Source organism: Ursus americanus, chromosome 5 (assembly GCF_024610735.1).
Source record: "Ursus americanus isolate L20-20 chromosome 5, mUrsAme1.1.p, whole genome shotgun sequence".
Classification (NCBI taxonomy): domain Eukaryota; kingdom Metazoa; phylum Chordata; class Mammalia; order Carnivora; family Ursidae; genus Ursus; species Ursus americanus.
In genome coordinates, this window is record NC_142131.1 from 39,383,299 (window position 1) to 39,409,331 (window position 26,033).

Genomic DNA, 26,033 nt, shown 5'->3' on the forward strand with positions numbered 1-26,033 from the left:
TATGTTGAATGATCCTTGCATCAGAGGGATAAATTCCCCCTGGTGATGCTGTATGATAATTTATTACACTGTTGAAATGTATTTGTTAGTCATGACAAAAACCCAGTAATACTCCTTAATTTAAAATGACCATAATTAATCCACAGGTTTACTTCTGATTAACAGCCTTTTTATTTAAAAATGGGATAGAAACCTTTATTATTGGGGCACCTAGGTGGCTCAGTTGTTAAGCGTCTGCTTTCGGCTCGGGGCGTGATCCCAGAGTCCTGGGATCGAGCCCCACATTGGGCTCCCTGCTCTGTGGGGAGCCTGCTTCTTCCTCTCCCATTTTTCCTGCTTGTGTTCCCTCTCTCGCTGGCTGTCTCTCTCTTTGTTAAATAAATAAATAAAATCTTAAAAAAAAAAAAAAGAAACCTTAATTATTTGGTTTGCCTTCTTTACAGTCCTAAGATAAGTTATGAAAATCATTCATCCTAATTTTTCCCCTAGCACCTTTATCCTAAGCATTTATTTACTAGCAACATAGTTTCCTTGTTTCTTGAGATAGGACTGTGTTGCTATGAACTATCGTTTTAGAACTGCTTTGGCTGCATTTCATAGATGTTGGTATGTTGTATTTATGTTTTCAATTGTGGTTTTCATTTCTCCAGGTATTTTTAAAATTTTTTCCTTTGATTTCTTCTGTGAACCAATAGTTGTTGAGTAACATGTTGTTTAATCTACACATATTTGTGGTTTTTCCAGTCTTCTCCTTATGATTGATTTCAAGTTTCATACCATCATGGTCAGAAAAGATATTTGATAAGATTTCAGTTATCTTGACTTTATTGAGACTTGCTTTGTGGCCTAACATGTGATCGATACTGGGGAATGTTCCATGTGCAGTTAAGAAGAGTATGTGTTCTGGGGCGCCTGGGTGGCAAAGCGGTTAAGTCTGCCTTCAGCTCAGGGCGTGATCCCGGCGTTATGGGATCGAGCCCCACGTCAGGCTCCTCTGCTGTGAGCCTGCTTCTTCCTCTCCCACTCCCCCTGCTTGTGTTCCCTCTCTCGCTGGCTGTCTCTATCTCTGTCGAATAAATAAATAAAATCTTTAACAACAACAACAACAACAAAAAGTATGTGTTCTGTTACATTTGGATGAAATGTTAGTATATATCTGTTAAATCCATCTGGTCTAATGTGTTAAGACTGATGTTTCCTTATTGATTTTCTGTCTGGATGATCTGTTTACTGATGTAAGTGGGGTGTTAAAGTCTCTTACTCTTATTGTATTACTTTCACTTTTGCCCTTTAAGTCCATTAGTATTTCCTTTATATTTCTTAGGCCTCATATGTTTGATGCATATATATTAATATTGTAACTTCTTGCTGGATTGACCTCTTTATTATTATATAATTCCCCTCTGTCTTATCACAGTCCTCATTTTAAAGTCTTATTCGTCTTGTAGGAGTATAGCTACACCATCCTTTTTATCATTTCCGTATGCATGGAATATCTTTTCCCATCCCTTCATTTTCTGTCTCTGTGTGTCCTTACTTCTGAAGTGAGTCCCTTATAGACAGCACGTAGATGAGCCTTGTTTCTTTATCCATTTAGCTACTCTCTGTTTTTTGATTGGCATATTTAGTCAATTTACATTTAAAGTAATTATTGATAGATGTAGCCATTGAGATTTTGTTAATTATTTTCTGGCTATTTGGTAGTTCTTGTCTATTCCTTTCTTTTCTCTTTCTCTCTTCCCTTGTGGTTGGGTGACTTTCTTTAATATTATGTTTAGATTCCTTTTTCATTGTCTTTTGTGTATTATAATTTTTGGCTTTGTGGTTACCATGAGGTTCACATGTATCATCCTATGTATATAAGTTTATTTTAAATTGATATCAACTTATATTTGAACATATTCCAAAACTACATTTGTACTCTCCTAACTATGTTTTGTTTGTGATGTCACATATAAATATCCCTAAACTGATTATTGTGGTTTGCTTTTACTACTTTTGTCTTTTAACCATTATAGTAGCTTTATAAGTAATTAATCCACTAGTTTTACTGTATATTTACCTTCTCTAGTGAAGTTTTTGCTTTTACATACTTTCTTGTTATCAGTGCCCCTTCTCAGCTTATAGAAGTTCCTTTAACATTTTTTATAAGGTTAGTTTAGTAGTAATAAACTCTTCTAGCTTTTGCTTGTCTGGAAAAAAATTTTTATCTGTCCTTCAATTCTGAATGATAACCTTGCTGGGTAGATTATTCTTTGTTGGAAGTGTTTTCCTTTCAGCAATTGAATATGTTACACCACTTGCTTTGGGCTTGCAAAGGTTCTGCTGAGAAATCTGCTAATAACATTATGGGATTTTCCTTATAACAATTTTTCTTTTGTTGTTTTTAAGATTTTTAAAAAATCTTTCACATTTGACTTTTTAATTCTAATGTGTCTTGGTGTGGATCTCTTCATTTCATCTTATCATAATTGTCTTGGCTTTCTGGACATGGATATCTGTTTTCTTCTCCAGGTTAGGGAAGTTTCTAGCCATTATTTATTCAAATAAATTTTCTATCCCTTTCTCGTTTCTCTTTAGAGCACCCTTGTAATGGAAATGTTATTCCACTTGATGTTATCCAGTAGGTCCCTTAAGTTATATTTATTTTTTAAAATTCTTTTTTTTTTCCTTTTGCTGCTCTGCCTCAGTGAGTTTCATTGCTTAGTCTTCTAGCTCACTGATCCATTCTTCTGCATCATCTAACCTGTTGTTGAATCCCCCTAGTGTATTTTTTTATTTCGTTATTGTATTCTTAAGCTCTGTGACTTAGGTTTAACACTTTTTAATATTTTCTGTTTGTTAAAGTTCTTGCCATGTTCATCCATTCTTCTGAGTTCATTGAACATCTTTATAATCATTACTTTGAGTTTTTTTTTTTTTTTTATCAGGGAAATTATTTACCTCTGTACCATTAAGGTGTTTTTCTGAAGTTTTGTCTTATTATTTAATTTAGAACATAATACTCTGTCCTCATTTTGCTGACTGTCTGCATTTGTTTCTCTGTATTAGGCAAAGCAGCTGCCTGTCTCAGTCTCAAAGGAATGCCCCTGCATAGGTGATGAAACTTCTTTTTCAATCTTGCCCTAGCTCTTCATTGTTTCTCAAAACTTTGTGATTGTCTAAACTGCCTGATTTCTTCTTGATAAGTCCCCATTGTTCAGGGTGTGTCAAGAGCCATCTTGGTGTGATCTTTTTTGTCCTTTGTTGTGGAGAAACCAGTTAATCTAATTTTCAGATCTTTTTCTTTTTTAAAAAAATGATTTTATTTATTCATTTGGCAGAGAGAGAGAGCACAAGCAGGGGGAGAGGCATAGGGAGAGGGAGAATCAAGGTCTCTGCTGAGCAGGGAGCCCAACGCAGGGCTCGATCCCAGGACCCTGAGATCAGGGCCTGAGCCAAAGCCAGACACTTAACCATCTGAGCCACCCAGGTGCCCCTTCAGATCTTTTGCAGAGAGAAATGATCCACATATAGCTGTGGGTTTGGTGTGTTTGTGGGAGGAGGTAAGTACAGGATTTTCTTGTGCCATCATCTTTTAGAAATCCACGCCAAGATAACATTTTGAAATATCCTTTAAGTCTCGCTAACAGCAGTGGTTTAGAGTTTAATTGAACATCGAGCTCATGAAAGAGACTAGGCTTCACTAAGTGCCACATTACTTAGTTTTCAGGAAGGATACAGTGGGGGGCGGGGGGGGGGGCAGCACAGCGTGCTGTTGCACAACAGAACAGTTTTCCTGACTTCTCAGTCACCTGAAACATAAGCGCACGAAAGATGAAGCTGAGTGAGAAAACACTTCCTTAGCTCAGATAAGACTTTAGCTGAGGAATCCCTTCAATCTTAAGTCTTAGCTCTAGAATCCCTTCATTTTTATACCTAGAATGTTACATAGCTCTCTCAGACATACATAATGACCAGCTAGACCTCTATCCACCTCAGGTTTTTTATTGTGGTACAGCTCCATCCCATCAGTATTATTTATTTATTACTTAATACATAATCTCAATGATAAGGTACAGATTTTTGGTCCAGTTTACAGTCGATCAAAATCTCATTTATCTTGGTTTGGTATAAATATTTTTATAACAGTCCTTTGGTTAATGTTGCAAAGATGATTGAACCAAAATTCAAATAACCAGCATTTCCTGGATGTAGAACAGAGTCATCATACTAGATGTTAACCTTTTCTTTTAATACTTGTATTTTTTTTAAGATTTTATTTATTTGAGAGAGAGCATGAACAGGGGTAGGGGCAGGGGGAGAAGGAGAAGCAGGCTCCCTGCTGATCAGGGTGCCCAACACTGGGCTCAATCCCAGGACCCTGGGATCATGACCTGAGCTGAAGGCACATGCTAACTGACTGTGCCACAGAAGCACCACAATACCCCTAAATACAGGGAAAATGGGTAGAATTTTTCACATATGGTATAAATATCCAAATTCATAATGTTTCTAAGACTCTGAGTAGAAAACTACATTTTTAAAATAAGTTTTGGGAAACCTGGGTGGTTCCATTGGTTAAATGGCTGACCATTGATTTTGGCTCAGGTCATGATCTCATGGTTGTGACATTGAGCCCGTTATGGGACTTCATGCTAGGCATGGAGCCTACTTAAGATTCTCTCCTTCATCTTCTGCCTGTCCCCCTCCTCCCTCTCTCTCTCTCATGAAAAGAAGTTTTTAAACCAGGAGTACTATTTAATATTGGAAAATTTAACATTTGTCATAGTTATAAAATGTTTTAAATTACTAAACCTGAAGTATAGGTCTAATGCCCCATTTTAATAAGAAAAAGAGCTTGAGAAAATGTAGAGATATGTGAAAATAAAAATTGACAGAAACCTTTTTAAATGTACACTTTAAAAAATATTAATATTCAGAGTATTGTGTTCTGATTTAAAGAACAAGACAACTACTCTTTTTAAAAATATCAATAAGAGTTAAAAGGAATAATGAAAAATATAAAATCAGAGTGGATTGTTACTAAGAACAGAGAGTAAAGGAACATAAGACAAATTCCTAAACTGCAAGGAGGAATATTATGTTCCAGAGAACTAAGGAGCTGAAAGAAACTATACTTGATAGTTAATGTGAGGTTAATAATCACATGGGCATCACTATGTTCAGTTTTGAGTAAAAGACACTTCATATATAATGATGAGGATATATTTTTCCAGACAGACTGAATGTTGATTTAAAAATATTGATAATAAAAAGGAAACTGAAATAATTACAAAGAAAAGAGAATCTTTGAAGGGATTTATAAAATAAGTTGAACTAATACAATTGCAATTGGAAAAATTCCTTCGCTTTTCTCAGGAGAGTGAAATTAAAGGATAATAACTAGATTTGATCTACAATCTTTCTCTAATGTACCGTTTTCAATAATTCACATTAGGAGTTACCAAGTTTGAGGATGTGTTATATGCTTGAATGGAATTTATTTTTTATTACCTACTTTAAATGTATGTATTGCTCTGAGAACTTTCATTTTATTGCTTTGCATTAATGTAAAGATAACCTATGAAACTTAAAAAGTCCAGTGCTTTATCTTCTTTCTTAAATGATCACATACATGTTTTCTGTATGGTCTGTTTAGGGGAAGACAATAATAAAAACAAAGAGTAAGAATGATTGCTGTCCTCCATACTACATGTCAGTGTTGTACCCATCTGCCCTTTACTATCCTGAATTTGTGACTGAAAAGGTGGAGTTTCATACGACTTGCTTCCAAGAGTTGGTTTTATCTTGCAGGGTCAATATGTGGAGAAGAAAAAACTTTCAGACATGTACAATCTCATCACAGTGGAAAGTTGTTTTGCTCACCATTAAAGATACTAACCCCATATGACCTGAAGAAAATAGTTAAGTAATTTAGATAACCTAATGAGCATACCATATTCTTCCCAGTCATGTTAATAATCAACTCCCAAAATTATTTGGGAAAAATTTAACTTGGAACAAATGAAATCCCCTAGGAAGTTGATAGGCATTATTGTTGCTGAATCAAACAGGAGGCCAATTCCAGGACTAAGAAATTTTCCACCATGACTTCCTGTCTTAAGGAAAGCCAAAAGGGTCTTCTTACTGGACAGTATTGACTCAAGAAATGCTCAAATGCATAATACAGTCAAATACAACAATATAAATGAATAATTGTCTCTGAGAATGACATATGAAAGATCTCAGCTTTGGGAAGAAAAGATGGTCACCCAAATTGACTTCTGTTTATTAATAAGAGTTATATTAATCACAAGAGCTATGATATATTGAATACCCCTTGCTACACATAGTATTGATATATTTTTTAAAAAAGTTTATTTATTTATTTATTTATTTATTTATTTATTTATTTATTTATTTATTTATTTATGAGAGAGAGAGAGCACGCACAGAGGGAGGAGCAGAGGGAGAGGGAAAAGTAGACTCTGCACTGATTGCAGAGCCCTACATGCGTCATGACCTGAGCCAAAATCAAGTCAGACTCTTAACTGACTGAGCCACTCAGGTGCCCCAAAAACTTTGTAGACCTTTATTAATTAACTCTTAGTAAACTTTTATGAAATAGGAGCATCTCAATTTTATAGATGAGAATATAAAACTGAATCAAAGTGTCATGCTCAAAAATCCTGGTTAGAAAGGGTTAGAAAGTGACACATTCAAAATTTGTTTGAATTCTGTGTGGTTCCAAGATGTAACACTTTCTCTACTGTTTCAAACAAGCTTCTTGCTCTTAGAGAATCAATAAAATGATTTCTTGAAGGCATGAAGTTTTGAACTCAGTATTTCAACTTATCCTTTGTGTTTTTTATATCATTCCTATTAGAAACAAAATAAACTATCCTTAAGAAAGTATTATTTAAAAAAGAGTTTGTGGTGAAGACCAATTATATCAATGAAATTTTCCTCTTCAAAAAGGGGAGGCATTTGCTTTGAGACTGTTGAGGGAGAGGCAGACATTCTTACTTCTTTGGTTTGTTTGGTATAAATCGATTTCACAAATCTTTGTAATATGTTGTAAGGAACTGGATTTATCCTCTGCCCTGAAATAACTAAAAAATAACTAAAAAAGAAAAAAAAGAAAAAAAGAGCCAATACATGAAAACAGCAGATACTAAGACTATTAGACAAAAAAACTGATTGTGAAGGGATAGGAAATAAACACAGCACTAATACTGCTTCATTATAGTGTGTGGAGAGTGTTCTCATCGTAGAGCAGGGAAGAGCAGCCCACATAGATTCCAGAGGTTTTCCTGAGTCAGTGGAGTAGATAATGTGAGAGGCCAAAGCAGAGAGAGCTCACAGGACAGGGTGCTAGGATTGAGAGAGTTGTGCTGAGTCTAGAGAGTAGAAATCTTAGAAAGTCAGTTTTTCAGATGAGTTTTGATCAACATATGCATTTGAATACCTAAACCTGAGGAAATAATACCCAAAAGGATTGAAGGGAAAGATCCCCTAAGCCCAGGTATAGTGCTCATGCCCACCAGCAAGAACAGAAAATCTCATAATATACAGAGCATTGAGTAAAGTACTGAGAAGTGTTCTGCCTCAAAACTATTCTGAGAATAAAAGCTACTCTGTTTTAAAGCTTTTTAAAAGCAAGACCTGAAAGGATGGAACTGTTCCCAAATAATAGTGTTTCAGAATGAAGCTCAAGAATACTTAGAGAAACAGGAGATATCCAGGAGCCAATAGATTAACAATCTATAACCTCAAATTTAAAAAATAAGACTTTTAAAGGACAGGAAAACACCACCCAAATATCAAGAAAAATCAATCAGTTGAAACTGATACAGAAATGGTATAGATAGTAGCACTTGTAGACATTAAAACCATTGAATAAGTAAACGTTTTAAAGATATATTTAGAGAAATATGAAAATTGAACCACTAGAGATGAAAGCTACAATATCTTTGATGGATGAACAGCAAATTAGATACCACATAAGAAAATACTAGTGGACTTGGAAATAGCAATAAAAACCCTTCAAAATGAAATATGGAGAAGAAAGACTTAAAAAAATTAAGAGTTAAAGTATAACTTCCCGTGACATAATGTTAGTGTAATGAAAATTCTCAAAGGAGAGAGGGGAAAGAAAACATTTTGAAGTAACAGTGGCAAAAAGTTTTCCATACTTGGTGGAAAGTATAAAGCCAGAGATCCAAAAAGCTCAGTGAACCCCAACCAAAAGAAATAAGAATAAAAATTTGCTAAGATACAGGAAAATTGCTTAAATCTAGTAATAAGAAATCTTAAAAGACACAAATAGCACAGTACGTATGGAGCAACAAAGACGATGGCAGATTTCTCATCTAAAACAATGTGAGCTAGAAGAGAGTAGAGCAACATCTTTAAGGAACTGAAAAGGAAATTATCTTCCTAGAGTCCTCTGTGTGCTATGAACTTTTAAAATAAATGAATTCATAAGAAGTATGCACTCTCATCATAATGGAACCAAACTAGAAATCAATAGCAGAAATAAAACCGTAAGATCTCCAAACACATGGAGAGTGAAAAACACGTTTCTAAATAATTGATGGGACAGAAAGAATGTCTCAAAGATAATAAAAAAAATACATGTAACTGAATAAAAATGAAAATGAAAGTCCATGGGCTACAACTAGAGTGATACTTAGAGGAAAAATTATTGCACTTAATTCTTATACTAGAATTTAAAAGAAATTCTCAATGATCTAAGCCCCTACTTCAAGAAACTTGGAAAAATAACAGAATAACTGAAAACATGTAGAAGTAATATAAGAGCAGGAATCAATTGTTTTCAAGACAGAAAAAGGTAGAGACAATCAAACCAGAGGCTGTTTTTAAAGAAATCTATAAAATTGACAAATCCCTAGCAAACTGACAAGAGAGATGGAGGGACGGAGTGGGATGGAGAGGGAAAGAGAGGAGATATAAATTACCGATATCGAGCAATATCAGGAATCAAGGAAGGCATATCAGTATAGATCCTATTGAAATTAAAAAGATAAGTGAATATTATCCACATCTCTATGCCCATAAATCTGATAACTTAAATGAAATGGATGTAGTTCTTGAAAGATAGAAACTCCAAAACACACTTAAGAAGAATTAGATAATCTGAATAGTCATATTTGAATTAAATAAGCTGATTTTATATTTAAATCTTTTGCATAAAGTAAACTTCAAACACAGATGGCTTTACTGGGGAATTTTACCAAACTTCAAAATAAATAATACTCATTCTGTAAAAACTCTCATAGAAAATTAAAAATCACAAAGGAAGACAGCAAGAGAGGAAGAAAAGAATAAAAAAATTACAAAACAGCCAGAAAACAACTTTTAAAATGGCAATAGTAAATCTCTACTTATCAGTAATAACTTTAAATGGATTCACTTCTCTAATAAAAAGACAGAATTGGCTGAATGGTTTAAAAATAATAAGACCCAACTGTATGCTGATTTTAAGAAACCCAGTAAAGCCTTTAGGCTCATAAGTGAAGGGATGAAAAGAGCTAAACCAACAAGTGAAAATAAAAACAGCAAGAATAACTACATTCGTGTCAAAGACTAAATTTGAAGTTAAAAAAAAAAACTATTACAAGAAACAAAGACAGTAACTATATAATGATAAGAGAGTCAATTAATGAAGAGGATTTTACAACTGTAAATTTGTATACACCCAACAAGGAAGAAATAAGGAGTAATACAACAATAATAGGGGTTCTTATTATTACACTGTTAACAATGGATAGATCATCCATAAAGAAAATCAATAAACAGTAGACTTGAACTACACTTTAGACCAAATGAAACTAACAGGTATATACAGAATTTTCCATCCAACAGAACCTGAATACACATTTTTCTAAAGGGCACATGAAGCGTTTTCCAGAATAGTTTATATGGTAGGCTACAAAGCAAGCCTTAACAAACTTAAGAACATTAAAATCATATCAAATATCTTTTCTGATACAATGTTAGGAAATCAGAAATTGATAACAGGAGAAAAGCTGGGATATTGATGAACAGCACACTCCTGATTTTAAAGAAGAAAATAAAAAATATCTTGAGACAAATGAAAATGGAAACACAATACCTAAACATAACGAAGCAGCAAAAGCAGTTCTAAGATGAAAGTTTATCCTGGTAAATGCCTACATTAGTTAAAAAAAAAAAAAAAGGAAAAGGAAAAAAGAAAGAAAAGAAATAATATCTCAAATAACCAACCAAACTTCACATGTTAAAGAACTCGATAAAGCAAAATAAACTAAACCCAAAGTTAGCAGAAGGAAATAACAATGATGAGAACAGAAATAAATAAAAACTAGAAAAAGGATAGAAAAGATGAAGGACACTAAGAGCTGACTTTTCACAAAGATAAAATTGACAAACCTTTAGCTGTAGTAAGAAAAAAAAGAACTCAAAATCAGAACTGAAATAAGAGACATTACAACTGACACCACAGAAATAAAAAGAATAAAAACTGCTTTGAACAATTACACACCAATATATTGGATAACCTAGAGGAAATTAATAAATTCCTGGAAATATACAACCTACCAATATTAAATGATGAAGAAATAGAATATGTCAGCAGACCAACAATAATTAAGGAGATTGAATCAGTAATCAAAAATCTCCCAAGAAAGCAAGCCTGGGACCAGATGGTTTCACAGGTGAGTTTTACCAAACATTTAAGGAAGAATTCCAAACCTTCTCATACTCTTCCAAAAATTGAAAAGGCAGAAACACTTCCAAACTCATTTTATGAGGCCAGCATCACCCTGATACCAAAAACAGACAAGATTATCAGAAAAGTAGAGGCCAGTATCTCTAATGAACATATATGTAAAAATCCTCAACAAAATACTAGCAAACCAAATTCGGTGGCACATTAAAAGGATCATACACCATGACCGAGTGGATTTTCCCCCAGGGTGAAAGGATGGTTTAACGTACACGAATCAATAAATGTGATATACCATATTAACAAATGAAGGATAAAAATCATATTATCCTCTCAGTAGGTGAGAAAGGCATTCGACAAAATTTAACATTCCTTCATGATTAAAAAAAACACTCTTAGGTATTGAAGAAACGTATCTCGATCTAAGTAATGTCATCTATGACAAGACTGCAGGTAACCTTATACGTGACAGTGAAAAACTGAAAGCTTTTCCTCTCTTATCAGGAACAAGGCAAGCATGCCCACTTCCACCATGTATATTCACCATAGTACAGGAAGTCCTACCCAGAGCAATTAGGCAAGAGAAAAAATAAAATTTGGCATCCAAATCAGAGAGTAAGAAATAAAATTGTATTTTTAGACTAAAATAACTAACTAACATATGAAGAGTCCACCAAAAACTGTTTGCACTAATAAACAATTTGAGCAAGAGTAAAGGATACAAATCAATGTACAAAATGCAGTTATGTTTCTATTCATTAACTACAAAACATCTGAAAAAGAAATCAAGAAAACAATCCCATTTGCAGTAGCACTGAAAATAGTAAAATACTTAGTAATAAAGTTAACCAGGAGATGAGATCTTTACAGTGAACACTATAAAATATTGATGAAAGAAATTAAGACACAAATAGATATTTTGTGTTCATGGATTGGAAGAATTAATACTGTTAAAATGACCATATTATGCAAAGCAGTGCAATCCCCGTCAAAATTCCAAAAACATTTTTAACAAAAATAGAAAAAAAATTTTAAAATTTGCATGGGACCACAACTAGCCCAACAGTCTTGAGCAAGAATAACAAAGTTGGAAGCATCACGTTTCCTGATTTCAAACTACATAGCAAAGCTATAGTAATAAAAATAGTATTGTACTAGCATAAGAACAAACACATAGACCAAGGGAACAGAATAGAGAGCCCACGCAAATCCATGCACATACAATCATACTGTTCAACAACGGTGCTAAGAATACACATTGGGAAAGGAGAGTGTCTTCAAAAGTGGTGTTGAGAAATATGGATGTCCACATGCAAAAGAATGGCATTGGACCTTACCTTACACCATACATAAAAATCAATTGAAAATGGTTTCAAGACTTAAACGGAACACCCCCAACCATAAAACTTTCATACGAAAGTGTAGAGGGAAAGTTCAGCAATGATTTTTTTGATATGACCGAAAAGACAGTTTCTATTAATTTCTTTTGTGAATTTACCTACTTTCTTGTTGTTTTGCCTGCTCGTTTTTGTCATTTTTTCGTTACAACTAGAAATTTTGAGCATGATCACGTGGTGGCTCTGGAATGGACGTTGCCCTCTCCTTGGGGTTTGTTTTCATAGTTGGCTATGTGTTGCTGTTCTTTAGTCAGTCACTTTCTGAACCATTTTCACAAAGTCTATAGTTTTTGTCAGGTGGGAACTTTGAAGTCCCTATTTCTTTAGTTTGTGGTCCAAAATAAGAAAGGAAGGAAGAAAGGAGGGAGGGGGATGAGGAAGGGGAAGGGGAGCTCATCTCGGTCTTTACCGATTGCTCTGTTTTCAGGGACGTCAGTAACACATAGCCAGACCACTCCAGCTCTGAGGCGGCTCTCATTTCCTTCTCCTCCCCTGAGCCTAGAATCAGCCAGAGGTGAAAGCTTGAGGTTTATTTCTTAGGTCTTTTATGAATGTGCATCCTGCCCTTAAATTCATTTGTCTTTCTAAATTCCTCCGTATGTGCGCACTTTTTACTGACCTCATTTCCCAGAGAAACTCTCCGCAGCTTTCCCTCCCAGACTTTCAGCACATCTATTGTTTGCCTCCCCTTGATTCTCTTGCCTCAAGCAACAGCAGGTTGTTGGTGTTCCTTGCAGTATTTTCACAGAACGCCCTCTGCCTAGCCACCGCCCTGCCTGAAAGAGTTCTTTCGTTTTGTTTCGTTTTAAATTCCAGTTAGTTAACATACAATATTTACATGAGTTTCAGGGGTGCAATATAGTGATTCAACACCTCCATACATCACCCAGTACTCATCACAAGGGTGTTCCTTAATTCTCGTCACCTATTTCACCCATCCCCTCACTCACCTCCCCTAGTTAGAGAGTATACTGCTAAACGAAATAAGTCAGAGAGAAAATTCTGTCTCAAGCAAAACAAAGGCAAGGGCCTTCAAACAGTCCCTCAGGCTCCAAATAGGTCAAATCAGACAGACAAGTTTTTGCAGAGTAAGAGCTGTTCTGATGTGTCTGGACTTCGGACTGGGGTTTGACCCTGGGAGTGGAGACTACAGTCCTTGCCCGGGAGGGGGAAGGGACAAGGATGCATGAAAATGTTATAAAGGCTTCCTATCATTTTTAAGTTAGTTTTTTCTTGATTCAGCATTTATTGAGTGGCTCTAAACATTTGACTATTTTGTAGACTTTGGACAGTTTATTCTGACAATTTTGACATTTTTCAGTGTTTCTATGGAGTTATGAACTCTTGGTATATGTGAAAATGGTATATCAGGTAGTTTTACCATTTTCACAGACATGATTCCTCTTTTTCACTTCTTAATCTTGTATCTCCGTGGCTTTCTTGCAAATTTATTTACTAATTTTCAAATTAGACCTTTTTTCTGCTGATGATCTTTGGTGATCTACACTTAAAAGTGGAAAAATAAACTTACTGGAAACACTATGCCTCTGAGTAGGATTGTCACGTGCAGGTTTTAGCGTTAAGGCATTATCTCTCTGTATCATTATATTAGGGACCTACTCCTGATGTATGTTACTTCTTTCATCTTTGCCTGGTCCGTTCACAAGAGGAAAATTTTCTGGTCATCTGAGAAGGTAGACTTGGCTACTGTCATTTTGAGGGCCATGTAAAATCAGGGTGTTCAGTGGTTTCCACATTCAGTAAACAAATGGTTACTAAATTGTCTTGCACCTGAATGCATATGGGACCTCGTATCATAGAGCCCTCTCTGTGTCTTTGGTGAGGGAACGGGTGCTTCTAATTACCTAGTTTAGAAGAATCATTAGTCAATCCTCCAGATATTAGCTTGATATTTACCTTTATTTTCAGAAGTACTATCATTTGGAAGTTCCTCACTGCTGGTTAAAGATTCACATTTGTTATGTCTGCTTTCAAATACTACCATTCATCTGCTTTCTCTCTTAACGTTTTTCTGTGGTTTTTTATTTTCTCTCTTCCTGCGGACTTAATTTTTTAAAAATGATAATTAGTTTAGTGACATTAAGGGGTGAAGAAGACCAAGCTGTGTTTTTAAACCACCCTCTTTACTCTGAAATCTGTTTGTAGGACTTGTCATTAACCCCTGTTTCTTGAATCTGATTTTAAGAACCAGTTTCTAGGATTTAAGCTTTATACATTTGAAGAGACTTTCTAGGATAAATGGTAGAAAAAAAATTCCTCTGGGTAATTCGTCGTATTTATCTTTTAATGTCTTGTCTTGAACATGACAGATCTTGAGCATGATCATACAAGTTTACTTTAAAATAATATTTTAATTCATTAATACCTTCAATCCTCTGTTGAATGTAGTGTAGTACAGAGGTCAAAGATAGACCAGGCCCTAATTGTGAAAACATTTGGCTTAGCAATTAAAGGCTTCCAAGGGCAATGCATAATGTCAAACAATGTACCCACTGGAAGTTTAAATTGATTGTTCCTCAATAATATTTTGTCAGTTAATTCCTTTATTTTCATTCCCATGTCATATTGCTTATGGACTGGATCTTTAGTTTTTTTTAAATTAATTCATTGTTACTTATAAAGTCATCAAGTTAATTTATAGGAAAATAAAGCACCTTTATTTAAAACACCTTTAAAGGCACTGGAATATTTGATGGCTGACTTATATTCCAACTGTATCATTATTACACTCTTTCATTTTTAAAATTATGAGAAGTCGCCTGCTACTTTATGGTCAAAATTACAAGGTTATTTCATTTCACTCTTGTTCTTATAGTCATGTTTGAAAATCCTTTTTAAGAAACGTATTCCTCTTATGGTTCATTCTCACAAACCATTTTTTAAGATTAGATTCTCGAAAGAAATTTATTTAAAAGATCAGTGAAATGGAAAATTGGAGTGACTCATTGAAGCAAAGAGTAATTGAATGTTTGAGTTGTTAATCTTGATGACAAATAAAAAAAAAAACTAATGAAAGTCAATGGTGCTAAAATCAACAAAAAGTAAAACATCAAACACAGTAGGGAAGACCAAAATCAAAGGAATGAATAGGTTGTGAAAGTGTTGAAATAAGTGACGACCACAATCTCAAGGAGCTACATTGTAGAGTGGTGCACGAAGGATGGTTAAAAGGGTAATTATCTGTGTTCTGTAGCAAGCCAAAGACGTATTAGAAACTTAGATAAGACTTCTCAATGCCACCTCTCCAGGATTCTGAGAAGGTCTCTAATGTGCAATTCAGGACTTTACTTTTTTCTATTTGTCCAAACTCTTCTCCAGTCCAGGCTTGACAGTTTTCTTTCCTTTTTCCTCCCATTACTTAGACTTTATTTTGGTTTTGATTGTTTAACTTCCCACTTTGGCAGGCTGACACTGACACAGAACCTACTTCTTAGCCAAAGTTCTGGCAGGCCTCTTACTGGTTCCTCGTCAGTCTGGTCACGCAAATCCGAGTGCACTGGGCTTTAATCTTAGACACTTATAATGGAGAGCTCAAGAATAGAATGTAAGTTCAGAAGCCAAGCTCTTCAAAATGGGGAAGTTGGAGTCTTACAGTAGGGACTTGATAAGGAAGGGTAGTTTTCTCCCCTCGACCCAATTTTAAGTCTGAACGGGAATGCTGTTATAATGAGCTTGGGAACCATTCCAGGTCAGCAGTAATGTCTGAGTGATCAAATACTGGGAATGGATGAAGAGAGATATATTTAGGTAGGAGGATGCTGGCAGCGATGAATTCTGGCTCACAGCCATTTTAAAGAGATGTCAGAATCAGGTTTCCTGGAAGGTCCATGCAGATTGATAGAAGGATCAACTACCAGGTGGGGAGATATAAATAAAAGGAACCAGCTTCCATGTTCTATGCTGCATTTCATATTTAATGTTTGATTGCTCTAAAGCACCTCAGAAATCAGGCCATCATTTCCTAAATGTAATAGACCAGCTAAGAGTTCTTATAATTGCAAGTAGCTATGGTAGTCTAGAGAGTATCAGCAAAAAAAGATAGATGACTTCAAACCCTCCTCATTATCCATATAATATTTATCTCTACTGCTTTTATTTGAAACACTTGGTCCAATCCAGTTGTAACTGCAGTGCAGTTAAAAATGATGATTCACATTATTGTCAAGAAACCGGTATATAAAGAATAGCTCTATCTTCATGCTTCTATACAGAACTTGAAATGCACGTGTATGTTTATGTGGTGTAGTTAGAGAGCTGAGATCTTAGGCTCTGGAGTCAGACATCTGAGGCTCCATCAACATTTCCTAATATTGCTAGATCTATCGTCTTACCCAAGTTAATTTTCTCCATATTTCAAATTCCAGATTTGTTAAATGTGTCTGAAGATGTTACACACTTCACAACATACGATAAGGTGATAAAGTATAAAATGACATCATTTGAGTCAGTAAACTTGAAATGTTTTTCAGTGTGATATGTCCAAATGCCCAAGCATCACCAGACTCTTCCTGGCACTGCTAATATAGAAAATTTAGTACTATATATTTTAATTATTTCATTGCAGTTCCCATTTCAGTATAAAATGTATAAAAGAGGACTGCCTCATTAAGCATTCACATTAAAAAGGATCCACTCCAAACTAAGTATCTAAACCAAAATCTCCTGAAGATATACTGAAAGGAGATTGTAACTGCAGTGTCAATGGAAATGCATATTAAATTCTCTTTACTGACCCATCATGCCGAGGTCCTTGTGATTCCACAACAGACGGCTGTCCTCTTATTCCTTTCTGTTGCTTTGATACATTAAAAGGCTGATGCCTTTATAGCTGAGTGTCTTGATTTTTTTTCACTGTTTTAGTGGCATCATGGAAATTAATCCATTTATAGAAAATTCATAGTATTCTCTACTTGGTACTTGCATTTAAACTCCAAATTATTATTTTGTAATATTTTTTTGTGTCCCTGAAAACTTCAAAGTTGAGCCCTGAGTAAACTTACTAATGATTCAAAGCAATCTTACAGAACACATAGTAGTTTCATCTTATGTAAATATCATTTATCTTAAATCTTCATATTTTCATTACATTTCAAATGCTCTTTGATACTTAATGTTCTATTGTTATGGAGTAGAACAAACCTCTTAATCCCTTATTATGAGAATCAGAAATGTATTTTATTAAAGTTTTTCTTGTTGTGTGTAACCAGACTCTTGGTTTTGATAGAACCAGAATAAAGTGAGGTTTTCATAACCTCTTAATGTTGTTCACTTTCAGAATTATTGTGTCATTTTCACTGAGTCTATAGGCAACATTTCAGTGCCTTCCAGTAAAATAGTCATATTGAGCTGTCTGACTGGAAATTAGAACAGAAACAGCACGAGCTTTCCTCTTTTCCTCTGTAAGAAGCAACTACATTTGAGCATCTGCTATCATTTGCCTAAGATACATCAGAAGGAATAATATTCAACATGCATTGCTTCTATGAATGCTTCAATAGCATATATTTTAATATATATCATATTTTATTTTAGATTTTAAACAAGTTTAGTTAAAGATGATTGTGGATTTGCATTCCAAGATAAAATTTACCTATGATATGATTACACTCATCAGTATAAGAACAAAAATGATCATCAGTGCTATGACCTGTTTTGTATTTGAAAATTCCTAAGTCTAAAGAGAAATTTAATTGATCACCCCTCATTGCTTTATTAGCCCTTTCTTATTGCCATTCTTCCTTACATTCATTATCAAAGATTAGCCAGAGATTTATGACTGTAAACCTTGAACTAAGTCAAAGAAGAAATGGAATCTTTATAGAAGTACTTCGATGAAGAGGAAATTGGGTGCTTAGAACTAGCATCTTTACCACCTTAAGCGAGAACTAAAACCCTTGTGACGGTCCTGGAGGATGGCTGAGACCAGTATTATCAGTTGGTTTTCTAATCATCATTGCTCCCAACTTTTCCTTGGCTTACAGAACCTTGATATTTGTAGAAATGTGATGTGTTGAACTATAGAAGAGGTGTCACGGTTTGGTCTGTTCAGTTCAAGTTAGTCTCATTTTAATTTCTGTGTTCTGGAGACTTCTTTGTAGCAAATGCCATGAGTAGCAGTTACTCACTTGGATACATGTTTTTTGTTTTGTTCATTGCAGTGCTCTGGACTGTGTTGCTGTGTTCCCAGCCGTCTTGGTCCTCTAGTTCTGGCTTCCAATCACTGGATCACAAGTCAGGTGAGTCTTCCTACACTCAGTAATTAGCATCACTATCCTCGTCTGTCCCAAGTTTTGTGACTGCAGTCACACTGTAGCTTTCATGTGTAAATTCAGCTGAGCAGTTTTAGGAATCACTGGGGTTCAGATTAGAACTCTGGTCTTTCATGTTATTTTGTAAGCATCTAATTCTTGTACTAAATCCTTTTCTGCTTAAAATACTTAAAAAGATTTTTATTCCCTACACTGAACATGATGGATACAGCCACACTCTTGGTTTTGCAGGTAAGTTTGGCTCTGTGACTTAGTAGTTGAAAGGGTTATTGGAATTTTGCTGAATGTTTTCTAGTAAAGAATGTTTTCTGATTAAAGATATAAAGTATAAAATTAAGTAGTTTGGCTGTTCTGCTCCTTCCCCTCTTTCTCCTTCTCTTCCTTCCTTTGATCTTAGTGTTGGAGCAACTGTCTTGCAACCATGTGATTTCTAGATGGATGAGAACCAAAGGCTACTATATTAGGCATGGTAGAGAAGGATGGAAAAAGCGTGGGTCCTTGATGATATTAGGCTACTGAAGAAGATCTGGATTGCTTACTGAATTTGTGCATTGTTAGGCTTCCTGTTACATACTAGAAAAATAATTTCTAATTGGCCAGTTGGTATTCTACTGACTTCTTCATGCTCATAGATTCAAGGTAAAGGAAATCTGCACTTCTCTAATGGGACAGCTGCTGTCACTGCCCCACCCATGTTCTCAGACTTTACTCTTCCATTGTAGTCTAGCCAACCTCGCATGGCCACACAGTATCTCTGTGATTGAGAACTTTTCTTGGAATTTCAGAAGGCCTCCTTCCCTCTTTTGGAGCAAGGGGGAAGTGCCAAAGAATTAATGCCTCTTCAGATACCCCCAAACAGCGACTCTCAGAAACGGTCATATAAATATACTAATTTCCTGGTCCCTTGGGTGGGAAAATTCTGAGGCACGTGGTTTTTACACAGGTTCCCGGCTTGCACAGCACACTGTATCAGCTTAATAGCTGATCGTTTATTGCTTGTCTCGCCTATCCCTTAGGTAGAGGTTGTACCTCCTAAATCAAATAAGTGCACTTGATTTCTTGTCTGTTATGCGCCTCTGCGAGAATCAAAGTTAAGATACGTAAATTAAAATCAAATGAGTTATATTAAACTCCAATCAAATAAAAGAGGCTTTGCTGTTTTACTCAGTGGTCAGTGCACAAAGCCCTCTGGAAGCCATCTGTGAGTTAATTTATAACTATGGCTTTTCAAAGACTTAGGCTCTTTGATTTTGACATATTATTTCAATGATAACTGTGTCTTGACTCTTTCCATCATATAAGTCTTGATGGGTACCATTACATCAGCTTTATCACTAGCTGTCATCAGGACAATCTGTAATTAAACCTCTGATCTGATTCTACTACTGCTTCCAAAGACAACTTGATTTTAGTTCGTTTAGAAGACTGTTTTCCCATTTGTTACATGACTCTAAATGAAAATAGAATTCTCAGTTCCCCTTAACCAAGTATCTGCTATTTCCATGCGCTCAAACCACATGACTTTTTATATCCATGTTGCAGGCAAATAGGTAGATTTTGTTGTGGAGTTAAAAAAAAAAAAAAAAGCCCCTGTTGACATGAAAATATTTTGCTTCTTTGCTAAAATACTAGAAATTCTCTAGCTGAGCGAGGTTTCCTAAGGTAACAGGCCATTGTAACTGAACTAAAATATTTTGCTACCAAGGAAGACCAAATAATGAGCTAGCTGATGTATCACTGAGGATGTGCTCATTTAAAATATTGCCACCCCTTGTCACCTATCATATGGAAATGACTCTACTAAGGTTACATCTTAATGAGAAGGAGGAAGAAGAAAACCGATGAGTGATTTGTCACTCAGGTCAATTATTATGCATCACAGAGCACACTGGGAAGAACTCAGGGCCCCAAGAGGCAGATCATAAAATGGGGGGTCAAGCAAAAGCTGAAAGCCACTGAACAACTCTGTCGGAGGGTTACCCTGTATACTAGATTACATGAAAAATTTTAAAAATTAAAAAAAAAAAAACCAAGGAAACAAAATAATAAGCTATAGTTAAACTTTGCTTTAACTCTCCATTTCCACTTCACAGCACTAAGAATTATGGGATCAGCATAAAACATTTTGCTTTTACAAGAAAAGCTATTTTATTCTGACAGAAAGGCCTTAGGTAAAAAGTAAATTTAAAAATCCAATTTAGAGTGAAAAAATGCAGGAAACTGTGTTATTTTATGTTGGTGGAAACTGTTTCACATTCAACTGAGTTCCCTTGCATGAATCTTTTATCAAAGCAAGGCCAATGAGGCTAGTTAGCTGATGACAGAGCAGTTTTTACACAGAACAATTTTATTTTGGTGAGTTTTAGTTGATGACAAACATGTTTGAATATCTACTAGGAAAATTTCCAAGGAGCTCCCCTTCAATTAGAGGCAGAAAGGGGTATTATGTTTTAGGAAGTAATTTTCCTGGTAGAAATTATCTGTCAACTCTCTATTAGCTGAGTAGTGCCAGGAATGTGTTTTATATAACTTACTGTAAGAAAAATTATAAAGAAAAAAAATAGTTCACCAAATTGTAAGCTTATTGAGAATAAAGACCTTAATTTAGTCATATGAAGATTCCTACTTCCTATAACCTTACTTTGTAACTATTAGATTTTCAAAAGTATTTATTGAAGAAATGAATGCTAGTTAAGTTTTGGTTTATGCGCTCAAAGAATTTATAATCTAGTTGACTATACTGCCAAAAAGTGGCCAAAACTGCTGTGTTGTCTACACAAGCAGTGGGTTCTTTGGGTAACTATTGATAGCTGTCAGCAGTTTGAAATAAGTAAAGGTAATTCCCAGGCTATATTAAAAGCAAATCTCAGAACAAATTTGTCCACAGATGCCAATATGTATTATCAATTAAGTATATGATGCTAACGTGTTACCAATCAAGTATATGGTGTTTTAAAATTTTTGATGAAGTTCCAGTTTATAAGAAAATACTTTTCATGAAAGATGTACTTAAGGCATATGTGACAATGTTCCATTGTTAGATCATGCTAAACTTACTAAGGCCATTAAGAAATCTCTGAATCAGTGGTGGAAAAGAAATATTTAAGAATCAAGTCTAAGATGTCATGCTTAAAGGTATAGGTGAAGGATACCATGTTTGTTATACTCTTACCCCTGTTAATGCAAAGTCTGTGATTATTCCTAAAGTATTTTAGTTCATATATACATTTTGAAGATCACTAGTGAGACTTCATCCCTAATGACCACTTTGTTAATGAACGAAATTTCTCCAGTAGAGTCATAATTATAACATATTGTGCTAATGAGCTAACTTTGATGGTGATATGACCAGGAAAAGAGGTAACTGAAGTGTATATAGTAGCTGTTGGAGGGATGTGGCTGGTTCATTCTCTGCTGAATTTCTGATGAGGACCAATAAATGCTCCTAGAGTGTGGTTTTCACATATATTATAGCATATATTATAGCCGATTGTCTCTACTGAAGTACTTCAAATAAATGCAGTTTCATATCCTGTATGATATGAGTGGAGATCAGTAAAAATAACAAACACATATTGAATGCTTCCTGTGTGTGGAGGAAAGATTCTAAATATTTCACATGAGTCATCTCAATAATCCCACAGCAACACTATTATTTCATTGTAAGAGAAAAATTGAGGCTCTGAGAAGTTGGCTTGTTTGCTAAGGTAAGAAGCTGCAGGTGGCAATTTATGACTTAAATGGGGATAAGTAGCTCCAAAGTCCACACCCTTAATCAGAATGCAGTAGTGACTCTCTCAGCACTGAATACAGAATGATGGAGCTAGGGCTAAATGGTACAAGGTACTGGGACTTAGCGCCTGACCCAATCATGCATGTAGAAGGACTGGACAAGAGTGCTGTTTGTCCTGGATTCAAGATTTGCTCACTGGGGAAATATAGTAAGTTACAGGTGAACTGAGATTACCTATACAGTAGGTACTCTGTCGTGTGTCCATATTCTGTCTATATCATTTATTCAAATTCATAACAGGAAAACACTTACCTTCATCAAACAATCAGTCTTGACCTGTAAACCCAGCTTCCCAGCTCCTATTTAGTTGATAGGACATCTGGATAAGTGCCTCGATCAACCTGAACCCCTGCATTCATATTACAGGGTAATTTTAGTGATGGTAGAATGTGATTATCTGGTGGAGACAGCTCAGTAGATGAGAAAAATGTAATCTAAAAATTACTTCAGTACAACAACAAATTTACCCTTTAAAAAAGTTTTATTGATGCATAATTGCCATACAGTGTTATATTAGTTTCGGGTGTACAATATGCTAATTTGACAATTCTATACATTACTCAGGGCTCACCGCTATTAGGTTAATCACTCTCTGTCATGCAGTGTTCTTACAATATGATTAACTATGTTTCCTATGCTGTACTTTTCATTTCTGTGACTTCATTATTTTATAACTGGAAGTTTTACCTCTTAACTCCTAGTACATTTTGCCCACCTTCCCATCTACCTCCCGTCTGGCAAATACCAGCTTATCCTCTATAATTAAGAGTCTGTTTTTCTGTTTGTTTGTTTTGTTTTTTTAGATTCTATATATCAGTGAAATCATAGGATATTCATCGTTCCGTGTCTGACTTCACTTAGCATAATACCCTCTAGGTCCGTTTATGTTGTCACAAATAGCAAGAGCTCTTTTTTTTTTTTGGCTAAGTAGTATTCGTGTGTGTGTGTGTGTGTGTGTGTGTGTGTGTGTGTGTGTGTGTGTGTGGTTTTGCCACATCTTCTTTATCCATTCCTCTATTGATTTGCTTCCCTATCTTGGCTACAGTAAATAAAGCTACAATAACCATAGCCATCCATGTATCTTTTTGAATTAGTGTTTTTGTTTTCTTTGAGTCAATACCCAATATTGGAATTACTGGGTCATATGGTATTTCTATTTTTAATTTTTAGAGGAATCTCTATACTGTTTTCCATAGTGTTACACCAATTTACATTCCTGCCAACAGTGCAAAAATGTATCTTTTTCTCCAACTCCTGACCAAAATTTATTATTTCTTGTCTTTTTGATACTAGTAATTCTGACTGGTTTGAGGTGATATACCATTGTGCCTTTGATTTGCATTTCCCTGATAATTTGTACTATTGAGTACCTCTTCATATGCCTGCTGGCCATCTCGGTGTCTTCTTTGGAAAAATGTCTATTTGAGTCATTGGCCCATTTTTTAAGCAGATTGTGTTTTTTGATATAATGTTGTAAAAAGCTTTTTGTATGTACTTTGGATATTAACCCCTATCAGATATATCATTTTGTAAATATCTGCTCTAATTCAATAGGTCGCCCTTCTGTTGTATTGATGGTTTCCTTCGCTGTGCAAAATCTTTTTATTCCGATGTAGTCCCAATAGTTAATTTTTGCTTTTGTTTCCCTTGCCTGAGGAGACATATCCATACATGTTTTGCTAAGGATGATGTCCAAGAGATTACTGCTTATTAGAAGTTTTATGGTCTTAGGTGTCACATTTCGGTCTTCAATGCACTTTGAGTTTATTTTTATGTATGGTATAAGAACACGGTCCAGTTTCATTCTATTATACATAGCTGTCCAATTTTCCCAACACCATTTCTTGAAGAGACTGTCTTTACCCACATTGTACGATGTTTCTTCTTTATTGTAGATTAATTGGCCACGTAGGTGTGGGCTTATTTCTGGGCTCTCTATCCTATCCATTCATCTATGTATATATTTTTGGGCCAGCACCAAACTCTTGTTATTGTAACATCACATTGACTGATTTTCGAATATCGAACTAGGCTTGCCACCCTGGATAAATCCCACCTGATTTTAGTGGATGATTTTTTTAATGTATTGTTAAATTTGGTTTGCTGCTATTTTGGTGATGATTTTGCATCTATGTTCATCAAAGATAATGGGTATAGGTGTTTCTGTTTGTCTGTTTTTGTATTTGTCTGATTTTGGTATCAGGGTAATGCTGGCCTCATAGAATGAATTTGGAAGTTTCCCCTCCTCTTTTGTTTTTTGAAGTAGTATGAGAAGAACGGGTATTAATTCCTCATTACATGTTTGATAGAATTCACCCATGAAGCCCTCTGTCCTAGATTATTCTTTGTTGAGAGGTTTTTTTGATTACCACATCAATTTTGTTACTAGTAATTGGTCCGCTCAAATTTCCTATTTCTTACTGACTTCTAGAATATTGTATGTTTCTAGGAATTTATTCATTTCTTCTCGGTTGTCTAATTTGTTGGCGTGAAATTTTTCATAATATTCTCATAATTCTTGGTATTTCTTTGTATTTCTCCTTTATTTCTGATTTTATTTATTCCAGTACACACTCTTTTTTTCTTAATGTGTCTGGTTAAAGGCTTACCAGTTTCATTTATCTTTTCAAAGGATCAGCTCATGTTTCATTGATTTTTTTCCGTTGCTTTGTCGTAGTTTCTATTTAATTTATTTCCACTCCAGTCTTTATTTCCTTCTTCTCATAGCTTTAGGCTTTGTTCTCTTTTTTCTAGCTTCTTCAGATATGAAGAATATGAGTTAAGTTGCTTTTTTGAGATTTTCTTTTTTCTTGAGATAGGTCTGTGGTGCTATAAACTTCCCTCTTAGAACTGCTTTTTCTGTGTCTCACAGATTTTGGAACATTGTGTTTTCATTTTCATTTGTCTTTATATATTCTTTTTATTTCCACTTTGATTTTTTTCATTACCCATTGGTGATTTAGTAGTATGTTTTCTCACCTCCATGTATTTACGTTTCATTCCAGGTTTTTTTCTTATAATTCATTTCTAGTTTCATATCATTGGGGTGGGAGAAGATGCTTGATACAATTTCAGTCTTCTTAAATATTCTGGGACTTGTTTCATTCTAACATGATCTATGCTGGAGAATGTTGCATGTACACTTGAGAAGAATGTGTATTCGGGTTTTGGATGGAATGTTCTGTATATATCTGTTAGGTCCATCTAGTCTAATGTGTCCTATAAAATCACCGTTTCCTTGTTGCTTTTCGGTCTGGATGATCCGTCCACTGATGTAACTGGGGTGTTAAAATGCCCTGCTCTCATTGTATTACTGTCAACTTCTCCCTTTATGTCTCTTAATACTTGTTTTATGTATTAGGTGCTCTTACATTGGGTGAACAGAGATTTATAATTGCATATCCTCTTATTGGATTGTTCCCTTTGTCATTACATAATGCCCTTCTTTGTCTCTTGCTGTAGTCTTGTTTTAAACTATTTAAAAAGTATTGACATCCTTGCTATAATTAATTTATTTTTACCTCCATTTGTATAATGTATGTTTTTTTGTCTCTTTGCTTCCAGTCTATACGTATCTTTAGGTCTGAAGTGAGTCTCTTCTCAGCAGCGTAGATGGGTCCTGTTCTTTGTTTTGTTTTTATTTTATTTTTTTAAATTTTTTAAAAAGATTTTATTTATTTATTTATTTATTTATTTATTTATTTATTTATTTATTTATTTGACAGAGAGAGAGACAGCCAGTGAGAGAGGGAACACAGCAGGGGGAGTAGGAGAGGAAGAAGCAGGCTCCCAGCTGAGGATCCTGATGCGGGGCTTCATCCCATAACTCTGGGATCACGCCC

General features: G+C 35.0%; 1 long non-coding RNA gene across 2 annotated transcripts in view; it reads left to right on the top strand.

Annotated features, from left to right (window-relative positions):
• Positions 1 to 26,033, top strand: part of LOC148110079 (uncharacterized) — a 319,030-nt gene that overhangs the window by 139,131 nt on the left and 153,866 nt on the right. For both annotated transcript variants that reach the window (XR_015724326.1, XR_015724327.1), the window contains exon 2: positions 18,288 to 18,365. This is a non-coding gene — a long non-coding RNA (uncharacterized LOC148110079). The remainder of the gene's footprint in view (positions 1 to 18,287; positions 18,366 to 26,033) is intronic.